Source organism: Ambystoma mexicanum, chromosome 2p (genome assembly GCF_040938575.1).
Source record: "Ambystoma mexicanum isolate Mex_15411 chromosome 2p, UKY_AmexF1_1, whole genome shotgun sequence".
Lineage (NCBI taxonomy): Eukaryota > Metazoa > Chordata > Amphibia > Caudata > Ambystomatidae > Ambystoma > Ambystoma mexicanum.
This window is the reverse complement of record NC_090923.1, coordinates 686,999,278-687,025,412: the sequence shown is the minus strand read 5'-3', so window position 1 is coordinate 687,025,412 and position 26,135 is coordinate 686,999,278. Positions and strand designations below refer to the sequence as shown.

The window sequence follows — 26,135 nt, the reverse complement described above, 5'->3', positions numbered from 1 at the left end:
CCAGTTTAGCCAATTTTCATGCTGCTTTCAGCCTCTGTTCTCACCCCAATTCCTTGTAGACCCTTTTCACGCCCCAGTTCCTTTTAGGCTGTAGATGAGCAGTTGGATGGATATACCATAACTCCAACCCCCTCACCACCGACATACTGGAACAGCAGAAGAAGAGCTGCATGTGGGACCCCCTATGTTGCCCCTATAATGCATTGAGTGTACGAGAGACAACATGCACTCAGACAACCACATCAAATGTATCCTCGCACTGAAAGAGTGGAATGATGTCTGCACCCACTATTGGATGTAACGCTCAGTGAAATCTGATGACGGCAGAGTAATGTCATGGAGAAGATATACAAGGGCATACTGAAACTATATGAAAATGCTTAAGAGAGATGATGTAATAAAGCAACAAGAGAAACATGTACAAAATGATAAAGTAATCATGTACTCAAAAGAAGATCAAGTAACTTGTGGGCCAATAAGTGTAAACACACAGCAACGCAAGGTAGATGAGACATATGGTAGCTTGCTAAAGGGGAAAATATAACATGATAGGAAAATGGATGTCGGCTCGTGCAAAAATTAATTCGTACTACCTCAGGAACAGACCTGGGCTGCAGATTCAGGAGACGTTGGAAAACCTCTTTGTGTGCAAACAAAGGGGAGTCTATGTTGGCCTTTGATTGAGGATGCTATTTCATGGAATAGCTGCAAAGAACAAAGGGAGGCAGACAGAGAAGCCATGAGCGTGAGATATATTTCTCTTAGATTAAAGAAGAGGACATTGTGTGCCAGAGTCAAGTATTGGACAATTAACAGTGGATAAGGCTCCTACAAGATGGAGTGAACAGTAAATGCGAGGTTGAAATGGACAAATATGCAGTCTCCTCACACGTGATGCAGAAAATTGAAAACAAGGGCTATTCATTAAGCTGCAAATGAAGATAGTGATGTGCTTATACTCCCTTGAATGTCCCAGAATGGAGAAGACTAATAGGTCAACTACAGACGGGAAACTTTGGTTTATGGTTAGGCTGATGAGAGATGATGGACTAATTGAGATAGTGGGCAGTAATCTTAGTGGAGCCTACCAAGTATCCAAAAAATAATCTCCCCCTATTGGTTTTTTTCTAGAAACTCTTTGAGAAGAATTCTCCTTGAAGTACAATTGTTCACACACAGAGCAGATTAGGTGTATTTAACCTATCAACAAGATAGTGTCAAAGAATCAGGAAGCAAGGTGCCAGAGGCAATAGAAAAAGGTGCGTTAAAAGTAATGTTTTGAATTGTCTGAAAGGCAACCTTTCAAGTTGTTATTTTTTACTGTTGAGTTTCCTATTTTTTTGAATAAGTGATGAAACACTAATAGTGAAAATATTGTCTATGTTTCTATCGTAGGAATTGAATTCAAGAAACACATGTATTGTTGGAACAAATAGTGTCATTAGCCCTGAAGATGGACTGTCAGAAAAGTCCGAAACGCGTTGGCAACACACTGATAAATCTTGATACTAGTTTGGTTTGGTGACTTTAACCAAGAAATTTGTCTTACTTTATTTTGTCATTACCCAAAAAGGGATTTTGTGAATTCATGTATGAAAACAAAGTTTTATGATTTAGAATGTATTTAACAATAAGGCTTTGAGAGAAAAAAACTATATATTTTGATTAAAATAACCCATGAAGGGTTTTTCTACTTTCACTAAGGTTGTAATATTTTGTATCAAATAACGGATTTGCGAAATTGTGACACCCTGTGAATTGAATCCAAAAAAGTAAAATACTATTGTTGGATATAACACAACAGTGAAGCGGTGACTGTACACCTTGCCTAACCACCTCGTACCTTAGGAATTTAAAACCTAAAAAAAGAAATCATACCTTCAGTCAAAATCTGAATTGCAAGCAGTGGGAACCTTCCTATAGCCCACGTGCCTGCAACACTAATACGTTTTGGGATTTTATTCCCTCTGGAGTGCACTAAGGGTTGGCAGGTAGTAATACACGCCTTTCCTTTCCAGTAATCTTACGTGACTCAAGCACCTGGGTTTTGGTGTCCTTACGTGCTGCTCGCCGAGCCAAAAGTCCAAGATTGTGTAGAAATACCAACCAATCAGTAGGTCTATGGGGCAACTGGCTATACAATGTTGCATAGATCAATCTGCTGCTCTTTTGTCTGCTTAATCAGTATTATATGCATTTGGAGGTAGTTTGGGGCGTGTTTTACAGTTAAGAGACAGTTAATGAAGTACTAATTTGTATACATTCTATAATTAGATATGTTCCGGTAACTGATCCCTCCTGTCAATAGGTTTTACAGTTTGCCACGTAGGATGATGTCATAGATGACGCATAATGGGGTATACAACCTCTGTGTAATCAAGTTTGTGTGTACAATTATCAGTTCAATGTCTCTTGGTGTACACTGCTTTATGGCGTTAAGAATAAAGTAGTATTTTGCCATATTCTTTAAGTCTGTTCGGTTATATGGTCTGGTATCTTTATTGGTAATTCCATCTAGCACAAGAGATGCTTCAAGGTGCTAGAGCACAATACCCTTTTGTTTGCCCTTTTGGATGTCCCAGTCTTGTTTAGCAACTTGTTTTGCCCCTAGCCCTAGTTCTTTCCCCTAGCACGGTTTAGCCCCATTAGCAACCCCCAATTCTGTTTAGCCCCTTTTCCTGTCACCAGCCCCCTTAAAACCTCTTTGTTGCCCCCAACACCTTTAGCCCATTTTCCTGCCCCTTTAGCCCTTTGTGTTGCTCCCAAACACCTTTAGCCCCCTTTCTTACCCCAAGCCCTTGATGCAGGCCCTTCCCTTGTTTTGTGCAGCCAATTCCCTGGCTCGGCTCCTATTTGGCCCTAAGAGGCAGGCCAGACCGCCAGGCTCAGCCCTGGCTCGGATCCCCATGATTGGCCTGGCTCTCCCAGGTTTACTTGCTCACGATAAACTCACTCTTGCAGCCGGCAGGTGTCTTCCTCACTCTGATTTCACTCATCTGCCAGTATGATGTTGACACCAACCAGACTCACAGCAAGAGCATTTCATTACAGTGAGCTGTGCAAAGTTGAGGAAAGGAATTTTGGAGGTAGATGTTGAGTGTTTGGATGCACAGGAGTGTTCCGCTGCACAGCCACATCTCCCCACCAGAAAACATTGATAGTCCTCATTAAGACTTTGGTGGTAAATCTAGGTTAAATCTGACAAATTACCATAAAAAATGGTTTACCAATACTGCCAACTGATACCATTGTATTACCACAGTATTTCAAGTAGAGGTATGGTTGTATAAATCCCCATTGTTGTTGTCCACAGTACTCCATGGTGATTCTGGTGGATTTACCCCAAATGGTAATTGTTAAATCCACCAATCATTGTAGGTAACAAAAGGATGTACCTAGATTTTTTTGCTGGGGTGCATTCTCTACTTTTCCTCTACACTCGTCATTTCAGCGATGTGTTAAATGTGGCAGGAATTAAGTTGCTGGCAAAAAAGGGGAGGTACCTGAATAACCACAATTTTTTCAGCACACTGCCAAACATGTAATGAGGCCCCTTTGTAAGGTCATGTTGTTTCTTGCAATGTAATTGTTCCTTTGCATATGGTAGCTGGATTTCTTCAGGTGTTTTGCTACATTTTGTGTGTGCGCATAATCTACATAGATGGACGGAAATTGAGTAATCTATCCTAAATATCAGATTATTAAAGTATTTTCCTCTCTGTTTGTGTCTGAAATATGTCATGAATCTTAGTGAAGCTGGTGTCACGGCTGTCAGGGTACAACATTATATTTACTATATTAAGCAGTGTAATTTTTGTGTGATGGATTTATTTGATTTTTGTTTTAGCAGAATAGTGCCATGGGAAACCTGAGACACTTCGGGTGCAATTTGAATATGCTGGGAAGGAAAGCAACCTCTCCCACCCACATAAGAACTTTAGAGTGAGATGAATCTCATAGATACATCTGTGATGTACTGGGGCGGAAGAGGGCCATGCTAAAAGAACTTGCACAAACACAACGTTAAATGTAAATGCATAGAATTCGTGCACGCATATAAGTAAGCGCCATTGTTGTAATGATGGTAGAAACATCTGGCCCGCAAGGCTGCACGGTAAACACAGGCCCAACGAAGAAACCTGAACAGGCCCAAGCACTGATGGGAGAAAGACCTGTGTTGCTAATTCCCATAGAAACTTCCCTTTGTTCCTTAACTGTTGCAAATACTTGTTATCCCATGTAGGAGTCCACCCTGCAAGGCTGAGGTGTCTCACTGTGCACATTCATCACAACCAGACTAAAAGCAAACCTCCAACCCCCACCCATCCCACCAGGAGTTATGACACCCACAGCTGCCCCAGTCCAAGACCCTTGAATTCAGCAATAGTACTGTGACCTCAGACCACCACCCATAAACCATAAACCATAAATTATAGTCCAACGCAAGAGTGGAATCCTTGGGTGCGGATAGTGCAATTTGGAATGAGAGAAGAATGTGTGGGTCAGCATGATCTTAAGCATCCCCCTGTGCCAGTCCTACAGCTTCCCAGGTGCCTGCCAACATGATAGAATAGCATTGTCTTACAATAGTAACTAATGAGGAAAGTTACCCTCATTCCCTGGAGACAATGAGCACAGCTGACCCCACGTGATGGAACACGGACTGACAGGGCTGGGACCAATCCCCTATGGAGTGGGCCGCCCATTTATATGGTCTCACAAACCAGCCACGCAGGTTTTTACTGTATATGTGACATATCTAGTGACAATGTGTTTCCTTAAACCCTTCTGTTTGTACTATTTTTCGGTAGAATGTTCTCGTGCAGCAGAGTTCTTGGCTGGCCTACATATTTTTGTGTGATTAAAAACGTGTTATCCTTGCAAGAATCTCTTGTCCTTTTTTCCCTAGCAGTTGTATATTTTCTGTCGTGAGCATTCAGTGGCATGCCTTCAGATACATGAAGGTGTGGATAAGTGTGTAAGCATCGATATAATTGTTCCAGAGATATAACTGTAAAAATGCTATCTTTTTAGTTTTGCCTCATTTATGTAGCACACTTGTGCTAACTATACTTCGGACTAATGTTTTGCTCTAGATGTGCTGAGATCTGACTTTGGAAGTTGGAGGCAAATGCAAATCCTTAGTGTTATTTAGCAGAAGAAAAGCTAGTCTCATTTAGAAGCAATTCTAGTGTCAGACATTTGCAATTTCACAATATGGCTAGCCTTCTTTGGCCCATGCTGTACCTCTGTGGTTACCAGAATTATTTTAGTATGTCTGTTATTAATGACATGTCATCCAACACCTCCAGACTTTTAAATGTATTAGGTATCTGGGACTAATTAAAAAAATGTGATACCTTTGGAGATGGTTTTGAGATAGTGACATCACCATTTCAAAACGACCTTTAAATTCAACGTAGTTACTCATATCCAGTAACTACTTGTAGAAATGAATAAACTGGTGTATGTTTGTGTCTATACATACACACACTATTAATAGGCATAGTAAAAAGTGTTATGCACAGAGTGGTGAACTGGCATGTTTTTACTCTTCCTTTTAGCAATCCCAGGTGTGCAGATGCTTACTTTCAGACTTGGTGGATCGGCGTTCTCTTGACTAGCCGCTAAACTTTGGAATTCCTTCCAGAGAGAAATACTACCCATGAAGGACTATCTAACATTCAGAAAACTCCTTGTTAGGCAAGATTGTATGCAGTACCCTGTGGGTGACTGCACCAGATCTGTCCTCTTGGCAATAGTTAACCCGACCGTTGGTATAAGCATGTACTACACAAGTTGGTAGAGTGACTGAGCAGCCAGGCTTATCTCAAGAGGGGTGAATGTGAGCTGTATTGTTTTTACACGGAGATTCACAGTGAAAGTTTTCCAAATAAACACTTACTCTCAAGGTTTCTTGATTAAACAATTATTTATTAATTTAACCATCAGTTGAATAAGCCTTCTTTAGAAGGGAGAAAATATATATAACACAACAATATACTTCAAAATACATAGGGGGTCATTCCGAGTTTGGTGGTAGCACGTGCGCTCCTGGCCTCCCCATAGCACTTGCTTAGCCCCTGTGGCCCTCTTCCACCCACTCCACTTCCCACCCCATTTCACGTGCACTCTCTCCTCCTCTTTAACCTTCACTTACCTTCCCACCCAGCACTTTGCATCTTGTGCAGACCGGCACTGCCGCATCCCCTCTCCCTTGCACTGTTTGTTACTACATAGGGGGTCATTCCGAGTTTGGTGGTAGCCATAGTGCTATTAGCACCATCACTGCCTCCAAAACCGGGTCTGGGTCTGGTCTGGCTGAATGGGGACTTACCGGGCCATTCCGACCCTGGAGGACCCAGTAAATCCCCATTCAGTAAACCATTCCCCATTCCCATTTGAGCCCCCATAGGGCTCAATGGGAATGGGGAAGGCGCTAATTGCGGGGCTGCAAATAGCGGGCCCGTAATTAGTGCCCTGGTCCCTTAGCGGGACCTGCTAAGGATGTGTGGCCTGACCACACGTCCTTTGCGGGTCCCACTAAGGGACCTCGGAATTGGGCGGTAAGGGTTTACCGGCACCGGCATCCTTACCGGTGCCCGTTAACCCTTACCGCCCAACTCGGAAAGACCGCCACAATCTCAGTTTCTTTAAATCAGTAGATACCCATTTGGGATGGCACACAGGTACTTCCTACACCCTCATGTGACTTAAATGACTAGGACACTGTGGACATTGAAATGTCACTGGCACGTTTAGAGCAATATTAAGGTTAGTGTCAAACAAGAAAGATGAGGGAATAAACAATGGTTAACAAATATACAATTATTCTTAAGCAGGTTAAGTACTTTTTGAACCCTCCAATGTAAAATAGATGAACTCTTTCCTGGAGGAAAGGCAAAGCACAAAGTCAGAGGTAGGAAAAGTCTTTCAGGGAGCTAGGACAGCCAATGTTAGTTGAGCAAAAGTCTAGGTGAGCTGAAGCACTTCTTGCATGCAGGTAAAAAGGCTTGTGAGGGGCAAAGCTGCAAGCAACTCTGCAAGGGCAACCAAGACAAGTTTCAACTGAGGTAAGAGGTAAATCCCCTTAGTTGTACAGTACCTTTGGGTAGAAGAAAGTGGTTACAGCTGGTTCTGTTCCTTTGTAGGTTTGCAGATCCTGTTGTTCCTGGGCCTGGATCATGGGGACAAGAGGGAGGATGCCTGGGGACTCCTGCACTACGAATGGTAGGTAAGCGGCAGCAATGGGCACACTTCAGATCAGCAGCACTTAACTGTTTCAGCTCATCACGGCTCTCACAAACAGCACCACCGTGGTTATGGATACCTTTACGGACTCTCCTTGCATCTGGGTTCCAGCACTCTGTTGAGGTGGCTCAGGCTTGGTCAATCCTGCTTGATGGGAGTCTGGAGTATCTTCCTAGAGCTCAGGTCCGACTTAAAAAAAAGACATTTGAGTCTGGTGTTCCTTTCCCTGGCAACTGGCACCTGCAGCAGCAATGGAAGTTCAGCCAGTTCCAAGAGGATATCCAGACAAGTTTTCTTTGAGGTTGATTTGTCCCACCAACCCAAGGTGAGAAGTCGTCCTTGCAGGGCTTCTGTAGTCGGAGAAAATTCAGAGCTTCAGCAATGCAGCAGGGCTTTACCGTGCAAACCAATGGTCCAGGGGTTGCAGCAAGTGTCTCTTCCAAGTTCTTCTTCAGATATCTTTGTCCAGTGGTCGACTCTGCCTTCCAAGACAAAAGCTGTGCCTTTTATGCAGGTATCGCCCATTCATTTGCAGCATAGCGGTTAATCACATAGCAGGGTGGCTGTCCTCCGAGGACATCCAGCTGGCCAATCACCTTTGGATGCATTCCTGTAACCAAGGGGATTAAGCACAGGGAGTTTCATGCACCTCCCTCACTTCCTGCCCCTGCCAGACATGCTAGAGGCGGAGGTGGAATTCACTGGTGAATCCTGCCAAAGACAAAATGAACAAAGGGACCAAACCTGGTTTGGTGCACAGAGTAAATCTCAAGAAGGACTGTTCCAACAAGAAATGGTGAAAAAAGAATACCAGGGCCATTTTGACAAAATGGGCGCCCATGGGTGCTTCACTGCAGCTGCAATTGCAGCCCGCGGTAAAAACACACAATGGTAGGAAACGTAAACCACTGCCACCAGCCATTTATAGTAGAAAGGGTAACATAAACATGTTACATGAGAAACTAGACACAGGGATACTAAGTAAACCCTCCAGCACCCTATGGTAAGATAGTGTGTGCTGGGTCTAGAAATGTGCAAATTGTAAGTAAAGTCAATTTCAGTTCACTGTTCTTGGAAACAGTAGTTTTACCAAGAGAAGGTATTTAAACCTTTGGGAAATATAAGAGACTTCCCTTTGTCACTGCACTGAAGGTGCTGTTTGTCACAATGTAAACAAGAATCCTATGGAGTTTTTCAGACTCCAAAGTCAAAAGAAATAACAGAAAAATACATGAGAGAGTGGGAAAAAGGTCTCACTCTCTCAAGGTTAGAAATGTCCTACAGTCCAGCAAAAAGAGCTGGGGGTCTCTAAGGTAAAAGGGAATTAGCGCATTTCTGCAAATTCACCCTAAGACTCCCAAAAACATGGCTCTTCAACTCAGAATGGGACAAAAACGAATGTGCAGCATGCACAGCTATGGAATGTACACACAAATGGAAAGACAGGGGACTAGGCCAGACCACGATTAAGTGTAGGGAAGTAGAGGCCTCTGAGTGGGAGGGAGACCCAGGTGCACCCATTCCCATAGAGGGCCCTACTAGAAACAAAGGAGAGAAACTGGTCCAACCTAATTATAATCACAGACAGAGGGCATTCGAATTAAAGGGGGAAGAGTGGTGACCAAACAGATAAAACATGGGGCCCAGGGAGCACAAGGGCACAGGGAAGAGGCCCCCCACTCTCACAGGGCCTAAGGAGGTGATGGTGGCTGTACACAGGGATGTTCCAGGGTATAAGGCGATGTGGACATCCATTAGTCTGAACACGGGGGCTGGAGGAGGTATTTAAACCTTTGGGAACTCTAAGAGACTTCCCTGTGTCACTGCACTGAAGGTGCCTAGGGAGGTCATTGTGGCTGCACACAGGGATGTGCCAGGGGACAGCGATGTAGACATTCATTAGTCTGAACATGGGGGTGGAGGAGGTATCACCACTAAATACCCCTGTTAACAACCCACAACTCTTCACAGAACATAGGACTGGGAACCCTAGCACACCACAATGCATGCCACTGGTAGGGATATGTGCTGCAGGTGGGCAAAACTGAGGGGGTAGGACAAAGCGGGGACCCTGCTACATAAAACTCTCTCTGCCTAAATACCTCCCTGTTAAAGCCTTTCGGTCTTCTAGCTCCAACTCTCTGAGTATTAGTTGCTTCTCTAAGCAGAGAATGGAGGTAGATCTCTCTCTTCCACAGGAGCCTCCCTTTGGAACGGTCTTCCTGTCCCTCTCAGGCTTGAGCCAGATCTCCTAAATTCTGGAAGCTCTTCAAGACCCTCCTTTCTCTTCTTCCATCCATCTACCCCTCCTCCGCTAACATCCCTGTCTGTCACAGTGACTGGCTGCCTGGTTTCCTCTGAGTTCTACAGGCCATCAGTCCCCCTCAGCCCAGTCCTCCTCGTACTTAGCATGTGGACCTCACCCACCCTGCACCCATTGCAATCCCTGGCACGTGCGCTCCTGGCCTCCCCATAGCACTTGCTTAGCCCCTGTGGCCCTCTTCCACCCACTCCACTTCCCACCCCATTTCACGTGCACTCTCTCCTCCTCTTTAACCTTCACTTACCTTCCCACCCAGCACTTTGCATCTTGTGCAGACCGGCACTGCCGCATCCCCTCTCCCTTGCACTGTTTGTTACTGCACTTGCACAATCTGAATGTCACAAGGCATAGTAGGACCGTTACTGTTATCTTTCTCCCTTGTTGTTCCCCCCTCCCTTTTGTCCTGTGGCATCTTGACACACAATTTGTTGTGTAGGTGATGTACAAATATCCAATAAATAAATAAATACAATGATCACCACTAACCAACCCCACTAAATAACTCATCCCTCTGTGCACACCTCTCAAACTCTAGACTAAACACAGCCATCCCTCTACAGCACAAAAAACCGCACGCACTTCACTACTCCGCAAACTACACACAGCCTTGCAGAACAGCACATGACAACTACCGACCAAATATTCCGCCTACGACCAGCGAATGGTCTAAACCAAACTGAAGCTGCCAATAGCACACAGTACTAGTTTTCCCACTCAGTCCTACTAGCATACCCCCACACCTAACCCTCTTGCTTTTCAGATCCGCTAGAGCACCAGGGGTCCACTCAGGTGATGAAAGTGCACGGTATAAATATCCTTTAACAAAACGTAACATTACATTACATGTTTGGACTTTCCACTTGGTTAGCATAAGCGTGTTTGAGAAGGTAATATCACCAACAAAAAATGTGCTACCATTTCATCACAGCTAGTTAATTAAATTGCCATAAAAAACAATGATTATCTACAAAAGTGCAAATCTGTGTGATAGTTTGTGTTTACATACACTTTACATTTCTAATAGTGAAACAAAAGCCATGAATAAACTTCAGTGTATGTACATTGTTTTACTATGGGCCTCATTACGACCCTGGCGGAAATCGCGGTGCAAAATGCACCATGGAGCACGGCGGAAAGCTGCCGATAGCGCCATGGGGGTTGGCGGATTTACCACCCCATTCTGACCTTGGCGGGGCGGTAAATCCCCATTCCCCATTTTACCCTTCCCCATTCCCATTTTTGCCCCATAGGGTATAATGGGAGTGGGGAAGGCGTTAATTACGCCACCGTAAAATACGCTCCATGGCGCTACGGGAACTCGTAGTAGGGCGGACGGGTCCGCCGCGAATAACGCTGGCGTAAACCCACTCCGCCAGGGTCGTAATGAGGCCCTATATCTATTAGAGCCTAATGTTGCCTTTGATAGAAACCAGGAGCTGATGGCAAATCGAGCCTTGCATGAGAGGCATGTGCTAGGGCCAGAGGCACATTGCGCTTCTTGTCATTTCACCTGCGCATCAGGGATACCAGCTTTACTGGTGAACCGCTGGCTCTCCAGCGGGGAAGACAGTACATAGCTACTTACTTGCTTTGCTGTGTGTCTACTCTATGGGCCTCATCACGATTTGGACGGACCGGGCTAATAGCATTACCGCCACCCATAGCGCTAGATCAATGGTTGGGCGGTAATGGGTATTCCCCATTCCCCATTGGGTCCATTGGACCCAAAGGGGCATATTCGGCACAATTAGCGCGCGCTGATATGGAGCGCTAATTGTGCCCGAAAATGGGTGTTAAATTGGCGCATTTACCCCCAACTTCGAGCTGGGGGTAAATGCTGTCAGACTCGTGATTGGGAGGATTCTTAAATGTGGCAGTAATACTGTTACCGCCGCATTTAAGGGCTAGCGCCCAACTCGTGATGAGGCCCTATGTGTTTTGATGCAGAACTTATCATGACGTCCACCTTTATATTCTATTTTTTTCAGCAGCTCTAGCATTCAAATTGCTGTTTTATCAACAAACGAGTAACTGACGAGTGCATGCACTTTGGGGATTCCAGTGCATTTGTATGTGGTTTTCGAGCTTGTGCTTAAACTATGCCGACTCATGAGAACGTTATAAAATGTGAAAATGTCGCAATCTAACTGACCCACACACATTTAAATGCATTATGCTAGTGTTTTGTTATGTTTTTATGTGTGTGGCATTTATTCACAAAACATAATTTCCGCAGGCAAACACTGCATATCAAAGGATACCAAAAGGACGATCAGTTTCAACGCATTATATATTTTTAGTTTTGCCTTGCACTTTCAACTGGGCGGCAGATAATTATATAACAATGAATAATAGCCTACCAGACCTCTCAGACCTCTGAGGCCTGCAATAGCAGGCTTTATTGCTGATCAATTCCATAGTACTCAATGGGCCTCATTACGAGTACGGCGGTAGGGGGTTAACAGCACCGGTAAGGATTTAACCCCCTACCGCTGCATTCCGAGGTCCCTTAGCGGGTCCCACTAAGGCTGGCTCATTTTACCAGCCGCCCTTAGCGGGACCCGTTAAAGGACCAGGCAGCTAATAACAGGCCCACTATTTGTGGGCCCGTTATTAGCTCCGTCCCCATTCCCATTGAGCCCTATCAGGGCTTGAATGTGAATGGGGAATGGATTTCAGAATGGGGATATACCGGGACCTCCAAGGTTGGAATGACCTGGTAAGTCCCCATTCCGACTACCCAGACCCGGACACCGGTTTGGAGGCAGCCATGGCGCTAATAGTGCCATGGATACCTCCAAACTCGTAATGACCCCCAATGTATGAATTTTGCAAGAGTGGAAAGCTGCATTGGCCCTCCTGCACAATCTAAACGTGAAAGGCAGTGGTCGAAGTGGGCAATTGCGGTTGGGTTTGTTGCTCCTTTACATTGTTTACTGCCATTTTACCATTCCTATACTTTTATTTAAAAAATAAACTGTTCCGTAATGGCTTCGTTATAAATTAATAGTGTTGAAAGAAGGCGAAACGTGCACTTCAGTGCAGTGCACTGAACATTTCCTTGAACGGCAGGCACATGTGTTTGGGTGTTTGTATTGCACGTGGGAGGGGCTTGGAGATGGGGTTTGTGTGGAGCCTTGGCAGGCCAGCAGGGAACATACTTCCACTATTTCTTTTCATACAGTTTGTCCACTATACAAAGGTTAGCCTGGCCTGTGTCAGAGGCATCACTCAACTTGCGCAGTGTCCACCCAGATAAAAGTGGCTTTCTCATACTCCTCCTCATAGTCTGTCTGTGAGACAGCACCCTGCGGAGATCTGTATACAACCTGGAAGTCAAACATGTAAATCTAAGAAGATATGCTTGACCTTTTAGTCCCATAAGGTAGGGAAAATAAGATCTATGGCTTTTGAGAACATGACACACGCACAGACGTTCTCTTCCCGCCCTTCTCGCAACACCCCTTCCCTCCCCAAGCACACACTTGCAATAAAGAGACCACAGTGGACACATTTCCATCATGGCACACTAAGGATGACATTAAAATGTAGCACAAATGCATAGAAATAAAAATAGGTAGAATCTGTCTGTTAAGGTACAGGAGCACAGCGTGGCAGTTAGATGCAGCTATGGGTTAGATTGGCCCACGCGCTTCTAGGTTATTGTTTCTTATGTATAAAGCACCCCGAAATTAGACCAGGTTCATGTAATGCCAGGTTCATGTAATGCCATCCTAAAAGGGGCTGGCAGTGGGTGTGGCCATGGCAGGCCTTAAGCCCTGAACACCCGCCTTATCTGACTCAAATATTGACGTGCAGTGGTGCACACTGTGTACGATTCCTTGTACCCCAGCAGGTTGGTTCCTCCGGGGCTCACTGTAGCTCCTGGTTCTCAAAATGATTCTCTGGGAGCCCGTGTGGGATACGGGGGCTCTTCGCCCCCTGATCCCTGCTGCTTGACTCTCTATGTATCTTGATCACTGACATCAGCTTTCTGTCCCAAGATGACTGCCACTGACGTCACAAGGAATCGATTCCCTCCTCTCCTCAGCTAGGCTTCACAATAACACACGGAAGGTTATTATTGTATCCTTAAGTGCTTTGAATTCGAATGTGCCAGCGGGCCCTGCGGTGCCAGAAGAACCTATCAATTATAGTCATTAGCTAGCACTTACTAGCTAACGAGAATGTACACCCCATTTTGCATAATCTATAGTAATAGCCAGAATTTGAGCAATCCATCCTCAATATCAGATTACGGAGATATGTTTCCATGGTGCTTGTTACTGAAATATATTTTGGAACCAATGACAGATGTTTTCACTTATGGTCATTTATGTTTGAGGTTTATTTGATTCTTATATAACACAAGCAACCCCAGGGCAAGCTCTCAGCCCTTGTGTACAATGTGCCTACATGAGGACATGCGTACATTCAGTAGTGGTAGGGAGAAGCAAAGTCGGGGAGATAGTCGGGATGAGGGAGAGGGATAGATAAGATGCTCAGCAAGGCATGAGAAGGAAAAGGAAGAAGAGCTTTGTGTACAATTGGACCGAATTTATTGTGGGACTCAACCGTATTCTATGAGATGCAGCGCCAAAGCGATAGCTGGAGAGGACATATGAGATGTGTCTCCATCAGAAGCCATTTCAGGGTCAGGCATTTACACACACACACAAATATATATATATATATATATATATATATATATATATATATATATATATATATATATATATATATATATATATATGTGTATATTGTATGATGTGGCTGGGGTTCTTCAGGTTGTGGAGTGTGTCGGACGGAACTCATTTTTCCATGTCTATTGTTATTAATTCAGTGCCAGTAAACATTAACTTGTACTCACTTGATTTATTCATGTATTTATTTATATGTAGAGCGCCGAAGCCCGCAGTCATCATGGCGCACAAACACAGGAAACAGAACAAAAAAGAAGGGACAGGTGACCGGTGGGCAAGAGAGTCAAAAGCGGGGCGGGTTCTGAGTCAGGAGTGGATGTTTGAAAGTAGTGGCCATGTAACTATGGTTAATTTACAGATAGTTTTCAGATGGAGATGCCACCATATCAAAACGTGCAGTGCAATGTACAGCTGCGGTGCTGCAAATTAAACTCTGAAACACATTATCTGACCTTCCATAGACGTAGTATGACATCACTCTCCCTACTCCATGCAATATTTGTAAAACAGGACCGTGCACAGAATAACACATCATACATGAACAATAGTCACACCATGCGTACACAGGAATTGATATCTGTGAAGAATTCACTGAGGTAATAGCAATAGAAGGGTGACAAGAACATTGACATGCTTTTGCGACCAACGACTCACCTGTTGGTAGTGTAAGCCAAGTTCAATGCTGAAGATCCCCACCAGTGCTTGGTGATTGCAGTCTCAAAAAATCACGATGCAAGGAATCTAAGACATAAACAAGGTATTATTTTTTAGCTAACACTGAAAAGTACATGGGTACAAAAACGCAGAAATTAGCCTACAAATAGGACAGAGTGTTTTATTTTTTTGTTGTTGACAAATTAAAATGCAATAACCTAGTCCACTTGTGGTCAATGATTTCACCACTTTTCACCTGGAAAACTTTAATGAGGAAGAACCCATCACAAATAACAGCGGCAACTAAAGGGAGTTGAATAGGAACACAGTTAGTGTAAGACATACATTCTTATCCAACCAAAATGGTGGGTCATGGTCACACAGGAAGACACATCTTGGCCACTGTAAAGCTCCTAGCTCGAAAGTCAAAGACCCAGGACATGAAACATTGAAATGCGGCATACCTCAAGAGATGGCAGCACACAGTTAGGGGTCCTCCCTATTTTTGAAGGCGTGCACCTGCCACTCATCTGCTATGAGCATGCTGGACTCCAGAAGGATGTTGAGAGAACATCAGGGTCTTTGTGTGCACTCACCAGACATCCTCAATCTACATAGCACAAAGTGTGCAAAAAGACATCACTTGTCTAATGTTGCTAATAACGTGATTAGAATACGCTTTAGACAGCAATTCCAAGTGAAACGGCTTCAAAGGTGCTAACAGTAGGTCATGCTGCCCCCGTATCCTTATTTACCAGTTTTTTTTTTGGAATATAGGGGTTGAGTAGTCTGTAGGCTACAGGTGTTATGACTGTGTGATGGTCATATATGCAATCTGCACAGTTTCTTTGTCTGAACACTGGCATTTTGGCTGGCTACAGACACTGATTCTGCTATCTGCCACTGCACTTGTGACATTTTGGCTGGCTGCAGACACTGATTCTGCTATCTGCCACTGCACTTGTGGAATGTTTAATAGTTGGGCAAGTCGGCGATGATTGCCCTTGTCAGCCCGATGGAAGAGAGCACTTTTATTTGTTGAGAGCTCATCATTTTGAGAATGAACTCCCATGCCTCTTCTCCAGTGAGATAAGGATGGAATCCAGTTTCCTCCAACTGGGGCAACCGTCAACAAAAGTAAGACAGGGATCTTCTGTTTAACAACATCCCCTCTACACGCATAAACAAACCATTGAGCTCCCAGGAATTTAGCCTCTCAAAAACTAGTGGCATTTTCCACTTGGAAACTGCCTCTGCTCTTCTGAATAGACTCACACTGGAACTCATTATGAGTTTTGCAGTATTTGAATGATCAACATTACCAAACAGAATTACCATTAATACAGATATGCTATGCCGTTATTCCCCATTTTGAAGTCTCAATGCACTTTATTGGGCAATGCACAGTATTATCACCAACGATAATAATGCACAGTATTATCACCAACGATAATAATGCTGGCACAATATCCTTGCCGCCATCTTTGGTAGTAATACTGCCAAGCAGGATGTTTTCTTATTTTTGCTTAGCAGGATTCAAACCTATAATCAGACGGATTGGTAAAACACGGGGTAAAGTTTTCAAAATCTGTTTTTACCTCCTCACCAAATTCATAACTAGGCCCACTGTGAACAAGCAGAACCATAATTGCAATGCTCTGCTGTGGCAATGGTTTCCAGGGGACGACTGCATTAACCGGCCACCGGTGTCCTTATGATGGGATATGCAGCCTCGTCCTGGAGTCTGACTGATGCTGCCTCGAGATACTCTTTCCATCACAGACGAGCAACTGCGGATGCTTAGTGGAGCAGAGGACCCACTGAAACCAGGCAAGCGCTGCGGTAAGAGAAGCCCCGGAGACACAGAAATACCTTCCGGCTGATATAACAAATAAGCTGACGGCAGCCGAGACCACATGATTGTGATGAATTGAGGCGGCCATTTTTTAAGCCTGATCATTACATTTGAATTGGATATAAAGGCGAGATAAATGTCTGGGATTTCACATTGGAGAAATAAATGGGCACTCACGAAGAGGGCCTGTCTTGATAAAACTGTACCCTTATCCGCCTGTGCTGCCAATGATGCCCGCCAGCCCATATCCCATGCTTCCTGTAAGACTGAATGCTTCACAAGGCAACACCATCATTCATAAAAATGCCCCCTTCAATACCCCGTTCCCTAGGGCCAAATACTGCATTTTACCATGTAACCCTGTAGTAACCAATTATATAATCGCACAGGCACGCTATGATTTCGAGTCTCTAGTTTGTTTTGCAGAGACATGTGCTACTTCCCAAATCAATAGCGACACTTAACGCAAGCCAACACATACATAAAGAAACGCTGGCAAATTAAATTCAACTGGAAAACCCATTGGGACACATATTCCTAAAAAGGACGCACAACTGAACACCACAACAGAACGGATCTTTTAACCATTGTGTACACTATACTATATAGAATCATTTATGTTGTGCAATGTGCACCCCGCAGGAGATCTGGTTCAGTGGCAGCTGGTGAATTGTTTAACTGGAAGGGCTTAAATGTATGTCCCAGACATGCCACAGCAACCAAGCACAGCGAGGGAGCCCACACAATAAAGGGTGGTTGGGAGGAATTCTACCCCCAAGAATTATTTTTAAATAATGGGTAAAATTGGAGCATTTTAGAGCACACTTTGTAGAAAAATTGGGTAAAATACCACACAGTTTGCAATTGGCTTTGTGGGGTAACTCATGAAAAAATCCAATATATGGAAGTCACCAACAGTACACAGGAGCAATTTTCCAACACATTTTTCATGATGCCTTTTCCCAAAATATGCACCAGTATAATACATTTTCACACTGGCTGTGCCCATACATCTCCATGCTGGCTGCACCATTATACCCTAGTATTCCCATATAAGAACACACTCATTTTTGTTTTGCGCATAATTCCAGTAATGATACTATAAGAAAACATGCTCATGTTTGTTCTGCCAATATATGGCAGGAAACCCACATAAGAACATATTCCAGTTGGCTTTACCATTAAACATGCATGCCAAAGTATGCAAACACAATGATGCCCCATACAAAATGGCATACCAGAATAAGAAATGACTAGTCTGGCTGCTTGAAATGGCAGTCTGGCTACATAATAACACTTATGCTTGCTTTATCAAAGATGCACAATAAGAAATGTCATGCCTCACTAAGAAATATCTAGACTGGTTGCATAAACAATTCCAGTTTTTCTTTGCAATAACACTTGTCACTCTTGCTTTACCAAAGATGCCCAATGCAAAATGTCATATGACAATAAGGCATGGCTAGAATTGCTGCATTGAAATGCCAGTCGATCTACATGTTAACACTTATCATGCTTGCTTTATCAAAGATGCCCAATCCAAAATGTCAAGCCACAGGCAGAATAATACCACTGATCATGCTTGCTTAATCAAATCTGCCCAATATAAAATGGCACGCCACAATAATGCCAGTCTAGCTACATACTAACACTTGTCCTGCTTGCTTTATCAACCATGCCCAGTAAATAAATGCCATGCTTGCTCCATGGTACGCCAGCACCCTGCACTCAGACATAATCACATTTGATCTCGCCTTCTCTCCTCACTTCCAGTGTTATGTGGATCAGACGCAGCTCTCCTTCATACTTCCCTCCACTGCCTCCTCTTTTCCATCTCTCATTCCTGACTGTCTGGCTACCATTCAGGCATGGCGTGCTGCTAATGATCATTGCCATAATGCCAGTAAGACTGAGATCCTTCTCTTTGGGACCCCATCTTCCTCCTTCCCTCTTTCTCTCTGGGTGCCCACCATGGGCCCCATCCCCTCACCCTCTTGTGAGGCTAAAAACCTTGGTTTCATGTTCGACTCCTCTCTCTCCTGCTCTCCTCACAATACAGACCTTGCCAAGAAGGCCCACTCTCAGCTGTACCCCCTCAGAGGCATTCTCCCTTTCCTCACCTTCCCCCAAAAACTCAATGTTTCCAGAGCTCTGGCCCGCTCAAGGCGGGACTACTGTAAAAGCTACTTACTCAATCTGCCTAGATTCTCATTTCGCCCCCTTCAACTAATCCAGAATAGGACTGCAAGACTTATCTTTGGCCTCAAGCCCAGGGACTGTATCTCTCCAGCCTAAAATCTCTCCACTAGCTCCCGGTTGCTGCATGGATCAAGTTCAGTACCTTCTGTATCATCCACAAGGCGTTCTAGGGCCTGCAATCCTATAACATCCAACTCTCTCATCCTAAATACATCCCTGCTAGAGCCCTTCGGTCTTCTAGCTCCAACTCTCTGCAGATCAGATGCTTTTTCAAACAAAGAGAGGGCGGTAGAACTCTCTCTTCTGCAGGAGCCTCCCTCTGGACTGGCCTCCCTGCCTCACTCATACTTTAGCTGTATCTCCTTAAGTTCTGGAAGCTTCTCAAGTCCCTCCTATTTGCATTTTCCTTCCCTCTCCCCCTTCCTTGCTAGCGCCCCCTCTGCCACATTTGACTGGATGCCTAGTTCCTTCTGATTTTACAGATTCCAGGCCCTCCTTGCCCAGTCTCCCTCAGCACTTTGGTCTCCCATGACCCCCCAACCTGCACTTGCACTACCAGGCTCCCTCCCCCTGCACTTGCCTGACTGGGTCTTCAGCCCTTCTGCCCATCCGGCCCTGTCCTCACACCTAACATGCAAACCGTTATTCCTCTGCACTCTCTGCATTCCCCTGGCACTGTCCACCTGGTCTCCCCTTATCACTCACCCAGCCCAGGGGTCATCCTACCCACCTCCCCCCAGCACAATATCCACTCCGGACACCCCTTCCTTTGCCTCCTGAGCTTTAGCGCACTTCGTTCTGAACAGCACTCCCCCCTCCACCCCACTCCCCTGCATGTCTTGTTACTACACTTGCATGATCTGAATGACACAAGACTTAGTAGGAAGGTTTTGTTATTTCATCCCTGTCCCCCACCCCCTCTTGTCTTCCTACTCCTTGAAACACCTTTTTCTGTACAGGCCCATTATGAATATCCAGTAAATAAAATAAATAATGAATGTAATTATGTGTGATTGCAAGGTGCTGGGGGCCCAGGGAGCAGATGCATGTCAGGAGCTGGGCTCACAGGGTACAGCCATCACATATTTTACTGTGCATAGATGTTCAGTAAAAATGTCATGACCGCACCCTGAGGCCCGGAGTGCCGCACAGACACACATTAATTGTGTGTGTGCAAGACGCTGGGGGGCACTGTCATGGTATTTTTTACTGGGCATCTACCAGATGCCCAGTAATAAATGGCTTTCCTTCCCTCATTGCCCTCCAGCACCTCACATGCACAGATAATGAAATGTGTACATGTGAGGCGCTTGGTGGCTTAGTGGTCAGGCTTGACATTGCAGGAACAAGGAATCCCAGTGGACTGGGCTGGCATTCTTTACTGAGCATACCCAGTTACAAATGCCATGCCTGCCCCCTGAGCCACAGTGCCTCACACACACACGATTAATGTGACTGTGTGTATATGAGGCACTGTGGGGCACAGGGGTCAGGCATGGTATTTTTTTACTGGGCATCTATCATAGATTCCCAGTAAAACAATGACACAACGGTCCCCTGGGTCCCCAGCTCTTCACACATGCACACAATCAATGCGGCTATGTACTTATGCCAGGCACTGGGGGTCCATGGATAGGGTATGGTATGTTTAATTGGACATGGTTGATATCCAGTAAAAAAATATCATGCTTCCCCCTGGGCCCAACAAGGAAAACACCTATGCATACAATAAAAGTGATTAGGTGTGTATGCAAGGTACTGGGGGACCGAGAGGGGCAGGTATGGTATTTTTTACAAGACATCTTGTCCAGTAAAAAAAATACCATGCCTGTCACCTGGGCTCCACAGCGCCTAACACATGTACACAATCAATGTGATTATATGTGTATGTGAGGTGCTTGGGAGCCCAGGGGGAGGTATGGCATTTTTGACCAGACTTCTATGATAGATATCCAGTAACAAAATGCTATCCCTTTCCCCTGGGCCCCACAACTCCAAACACAGCACACACAATCAAAGTGATTATGTGTGTATGCAAGGCGCTGGGGAGACCAGAGGGTCAGGCATGCTCTTTTTTTTTACTAGACATCTATCAAAGATGTCTTGTAAAAAAATGCCATGTCTGTCCCCTGGGCTCCACAGCGTGTAACTCATGCCCACAATCAAAGTTATTATGTGTGTATGCAAAGTGCTGGTGGGGTTCATGGGGGTAGGTGTGCTATTTTTTACTGGACATCTTGTCGAAACTGATATGATATTGTTTCATCTTCATTGTATATGTTGGCCTATGCCCAGTCGCTTTGCGAGGAAATCCGTATTGCAAGGTCGTGACCTTAAGTTAATCAAGCCTCCATTTTAGGTTAGACCGCCATTTTGGTTTATCGTGCAAAGTCACCCTGTGGCCTAAAATGGCCGACCTGTGTCCTCTTGTTTTCACTTTAACCTCTTCAACCTCTGTAGGCGAATTAATGTCCAACCTGCCTGCCGGCTATAGGTTAGGGTCATGTTGACCTTGTCCTTTCTTGACCTGGGGATCAGGGGATTACCTGAATCGGCGATGTTAACCTACAAGTATACAAGAACAATAATGCTATTTAAACACGACATGCAAAACATCTGTTTGACCTGCATTGAAGCAAATGTGTAAAGAGTGTAAAATCACATCCAGAGAATAATAGTACTTGTTAGTAAATGTATTAAGAAGTAAACCACATGCACGAGATATGTAAATTAGGAATGAACCTGGCGCAAACCCTAACCCAGTACATGATTAACTTGTAGGAGGCTGGACATTGTTACGAAGAAACTGTATAAATATGCTGATGTCCAGCTAGCAATTCCTGTTCACTGCTCACATTGAACCTGCTGGTGGTTTCTGTGAAGTACTGATGGCCAAATAGCTATTTGTGTACTTTGTTTTTGTAAAATGTTCAGTGTTGCAATAAAGATTCTGGGAATCTTTACAAGCCTGTGTTGGTGTATTTCTCTTTGCATGGTGTAAAAGCCTTAATATTGTATTTTCTGATTTCACAATCTAACATAGATGTCCAATACAAAATCCCATGCCTTTCCCCTTGGCTCCACAGGACCTAACATAAGCACACAATCAGCACGATATTGTGTGCATGCAAGGTGCTGGGATTCGCAGGGGGCAGGGATAGTATTTTTGACTAGACATTTACACTAGTTGTTCAGTAAAAAAATACAACCCCTGTCCCCTGGGCCCCACAGTGGCAAACACACACACAGAATCAAAGTGATTATGTATGTATGCAATATGCTGGGGGGCTCATGTGGTATTTTTTTTACTAGACATCTATCATAGATGTCCATTAAAAAAAATACCATCCCAGTCCCCTGGGCCCCACAGTACCTCAGAAGGAGAGATGATTTTGGTAGGTGACTCCTACATAAGAGCCCATATTTATTTATGTATGTATTGAATTTGTTTTTCAAATCAGGCAGGGGGATTTCAGAGAGGGAAATCACTAGTTAGCTGAATTAAAGAGGAAGGTTTTGTTGGTTTTCTTGAATATGGACAGAGAGACGAGGATTTGATGGAAGGGGGCAAAGGGTTCCATTCTTGAGGAGCCTGCACTTCAAGGCTTGTGCCTCCGAACCTCTCTAGGAGAAAGCAAGGTTGGTTCAATGAGTTGGAGTTGTTAAAGTGCAAGGTTCTGGTAGGCTGTGAGCAGGAGATTCTTCTTTCCAGGTATTGTGGTGCAGCTGCATTTTGGAATTTTAGCATTTTGTCATTTGGATATCAAAGATAAAATCTTGTGTCTGACTTTCTCCTTAACAGGAACACAGTGGAGTCTCTTCCTAAGATCTGAGTCATGATCATCTTTGGCTAGTCCAAAGATTGACCTAACCGCGCCATTCTGTGTGGTCTGCAGGCATTTAAGATTGGCTTCAGAGGTTCCTATAAGAAGGCGGTTACAGTAGTCCAATTGCGAGTTGAATAATGCAGTGGCAAGGAGAGATCAATTTTTAGTTGTAGGCTAGGGCCTGATCTGGTGGAGGAGTTTAGTAACGTATCCACCACAGGAGCGGACATTAAAAACATGCTGTTTCATAGATAGTTCAGAGTCCAGTGTTAGACTTAAGCTTTTCACTGATTTGCTGACGGGAATCTGATCACCCATGATATAAAAGTGGGAGTATGTGGTGTCCATTTTCCCTGGGCGAGGGCCTGAGTCAAATATTATGAACTCGGTTTTGTTGTTATTGAAGGCAAGGGAGTAATAGGCCATCCGATTCTGGATGTCTTTGTAGATGTTATTTACAGTTTTGGAGTCAGTGCTGTGGATACCAGTCAGTTCAAATAGGACCTGGCTATCGTCGGCGTAGTTGGCATATTGGACACACAATTTGCCAAGATCAAGAAGTGGTCGTGTGTAAATGTTAAATAAAGTCAGGGATAGGTAAGAGCCCTGTGGCACACCACATGAGGATGAGAAGGGTGAGGCTTCCGCTTTCTCAACAGCCACCCTAGATGTTCTAGGGCCCAAGAAGGAAGTAATCCATTTGGCTGCCTTCCAGGGATGTCATTTCACCAAAATGCCAGGGGTAGCGGACGTGACATCACACAACCCTTGACCTTGATGACATCACAGGAAGTGGTGTCATTTGACCCTACCCCAAAGTGATATCACAGGAAGCGATGGAACACAACCTTTCACCCCTTGACCAAACAGGAAGTGGCATCACATAGCATTGTTCCTAAGTACACTACGAAAAATATGGTTATGATATTACTCTAATGTGATGTTCATTTCACACAAGAATGGATCGCCATATGTATTGTTATGATCAGTGTCTATAGGCCCATAATACCAAATGACTGTGAATGCAAGCAGACGTCCATGGCCAAATGATAATGATGTGTTATTTTATAGCACTTACGCATACGCGCTTTTTTATAGAAATAATATACATCCAATGTCACCCAACCTGTGTTGGTACTTATTTTTTCGACCTCAGAAGGATGAAAGTCTGAGTTGATGTGTTTAAGAACAGACTAAATCAGTGACTCATCCCCTGAAGAGTGCCTGAAATAAACCTTTCATGAGGCTAGAACTGATTGTATAGAATTCCAGAACGACACATTATTTTGTATTCCTATTCTTTCTTATTTAGGGTCAGTGATGAAAGTGTAAGACTTGTGGAACCCCTGTTCTTTTATTTTGTTTTTAAGAGGCCTGAACAAGAAAGCCAGGCACTCCAGAAGCAAAGAACCACATAGCGCTGGCCACAGCCCAGGAGCTTGCATTAAAAAAAAGATAAAGAAAAATAAATACTTTTTTTTCCATTATATTTTTATAGTGGTATCAAGGGAGACCACAGGGGTCGTGGCTGCGACCCCTGCCGATCCCTAAATGACATCCCTGCTGCCTTCTCTGAGCAATTGACAATGTTCAACAGTCTTTCACATAGCAAATTGTGATCAATGAGGTAAAATGCTACGGAGAGGTCCAATAACATGAGTAGAGCAGAGTGACATTTTTCTACGATACCTGAGTTGTTAGATTGAAGGTTCCGTAAAGCAGTCTCAGTCCCATGTTGTGCTCTGAAACCTGGTGAATGCCCAAGAGTGTGTTCTTCTCTACAAAACCATGTAGTTGCAAAAAGGCAACTTTATCAATGATTTTCATTAGATAAGGAACATTCCTAATGGGACAAAGGTTTTGGCTACAGCAGGATCCAAGGTGTTCTTTTTCAGCAAGGAGGTTATGCAGGCATTCTTTAAAGGAGCTGGTACCATGCCCTCCAGAAAAGACATATTGATTGCTCTAGTGATCCACGGGATAAGAATCTACAAGGTGTCCTTCAGGATGTTAGTAGGGCAGGGATCCCCTGCGCATGTGGTGGGTTTAAGGCCACTGATGATGCCATAAACTTTGGTTTCAGTGCAGCATTTAAACTCAAATTTGGGAGTAGGTGGAATAGGGACGTCTTTGATAGATATGTTAGGCAAAGATGCTTCATTGCTGGCAGCTAGTTGATTACCACACAAGGTGCACCATGCCATCCTACAAAAAAGTGCATGCTTCATGCAAGTTGCACAGAACAGAAGTGGCAAACCTCAGGCGCATCCTCTGACAAACTGGTCTGCCGTCTGCTCCAAAGGCAATACAAACTCTCCATCCATGCCAAGAAAAGAGCCCCCAAACAGGCACGGATTTCCCGTGCATCCAACAACATGGCTGAACTGTTCAAGATCTGCAGGGAACTAGCCAACCCTTCCCCAGTTTCCTCCTCCCCTTCTCTTTCCCAGGCCCTCTGCAAAGCACTGGCCTCACACTTGACCACCAAAACTCAGGACATCCTGATCACCCTTGCTTCACACCCTGACAACTGATCCCACACCCTCTCGCCTCCCTTGACCCAGCTCCCTTCTCCTTCCTCCTTCTCCTCCCTCTGCCCTGTCACACCTGAAGAAGTTACCAGAGCTGTCCGCTCCATGAAGGCCTCTTCTAAACAGGTTTCCCTTTGCTCATCTAGGACCATCAAGGATAACACTGGCTCTCTTGTCCTTGCACTAGATGATTTCTGCAATCACTCTTTTGACACTGGATCTTTCCCCTCTTCCCTTAAGCATTCCCTAGCGTGCCCACTCCTGAAAAAACCTTCATCTGAACCAACCTGCCCTGTCAGCTACTGCCCTATTTCCATCGCCCCCTTCCTGGGGAAGCTGCTGGAGAAGCTGGCATTGCCCCAGCTGAACTCACACATCAAACCTGTTGGTGGTCTCCACGACCATCAATCTGGATTCCGAGCATCCAGAGGCACAGAAACTGCTCTTCTGAACACCTATGAAGAACTGCTCACATCTCTGGACTCCACCTCCATAGCTGTCCTTATTCTTCTCGATCTCTCCTCTGCCTTTGACACAGTCAACCCATCCATGCTCACACAAAGGCTCTACGATACCCTTGGCATGTCAGACTAGGCACTGGACTGGGTGACATTCTTCCTTACTGACCGCTCTTCCCAAGTCATCCTGGGCACCTTTTCTTCTCCTACTTCCTTCTCCACCTGTGGTGTCCACCAGGGTTCTATACTCTCCCCTGGCTCTTGAGCATCTACCTTGCTCTGCTTGCACGACTCATCTCCTCCTTCTCCTTCAACTTCCAGTGTTACGCAAATG

General features: G+C 44.7%; 1 protein-coding gene across 16 annotated transcripts in view; it reads right to left on the bottom strand.

Annotated features, from left to right (window-relative positions):
- LRFN1 (leucine rich repeat and fibronectin type III domain containing 1) overlaps window positions 1–26,135 on the bottom strand; it is a 1,263,189-nt gene that overhangs the window by 1,013,382 nt on the left and 223,672 nt on the right. For all 16 annotated transcript variants that reach the window (XM_069644265.1, XM_069644262.1, XM_069644261.1 and 13 more), the window contains one exon: window positions 14,932–15,018. The gene's annotated coding sequence lies outside the window, so the exon portion shown is untranslated. The remainder of the gene's footprint in view (window positions 1–14,931; window positions 15,019–26,135) is intronic.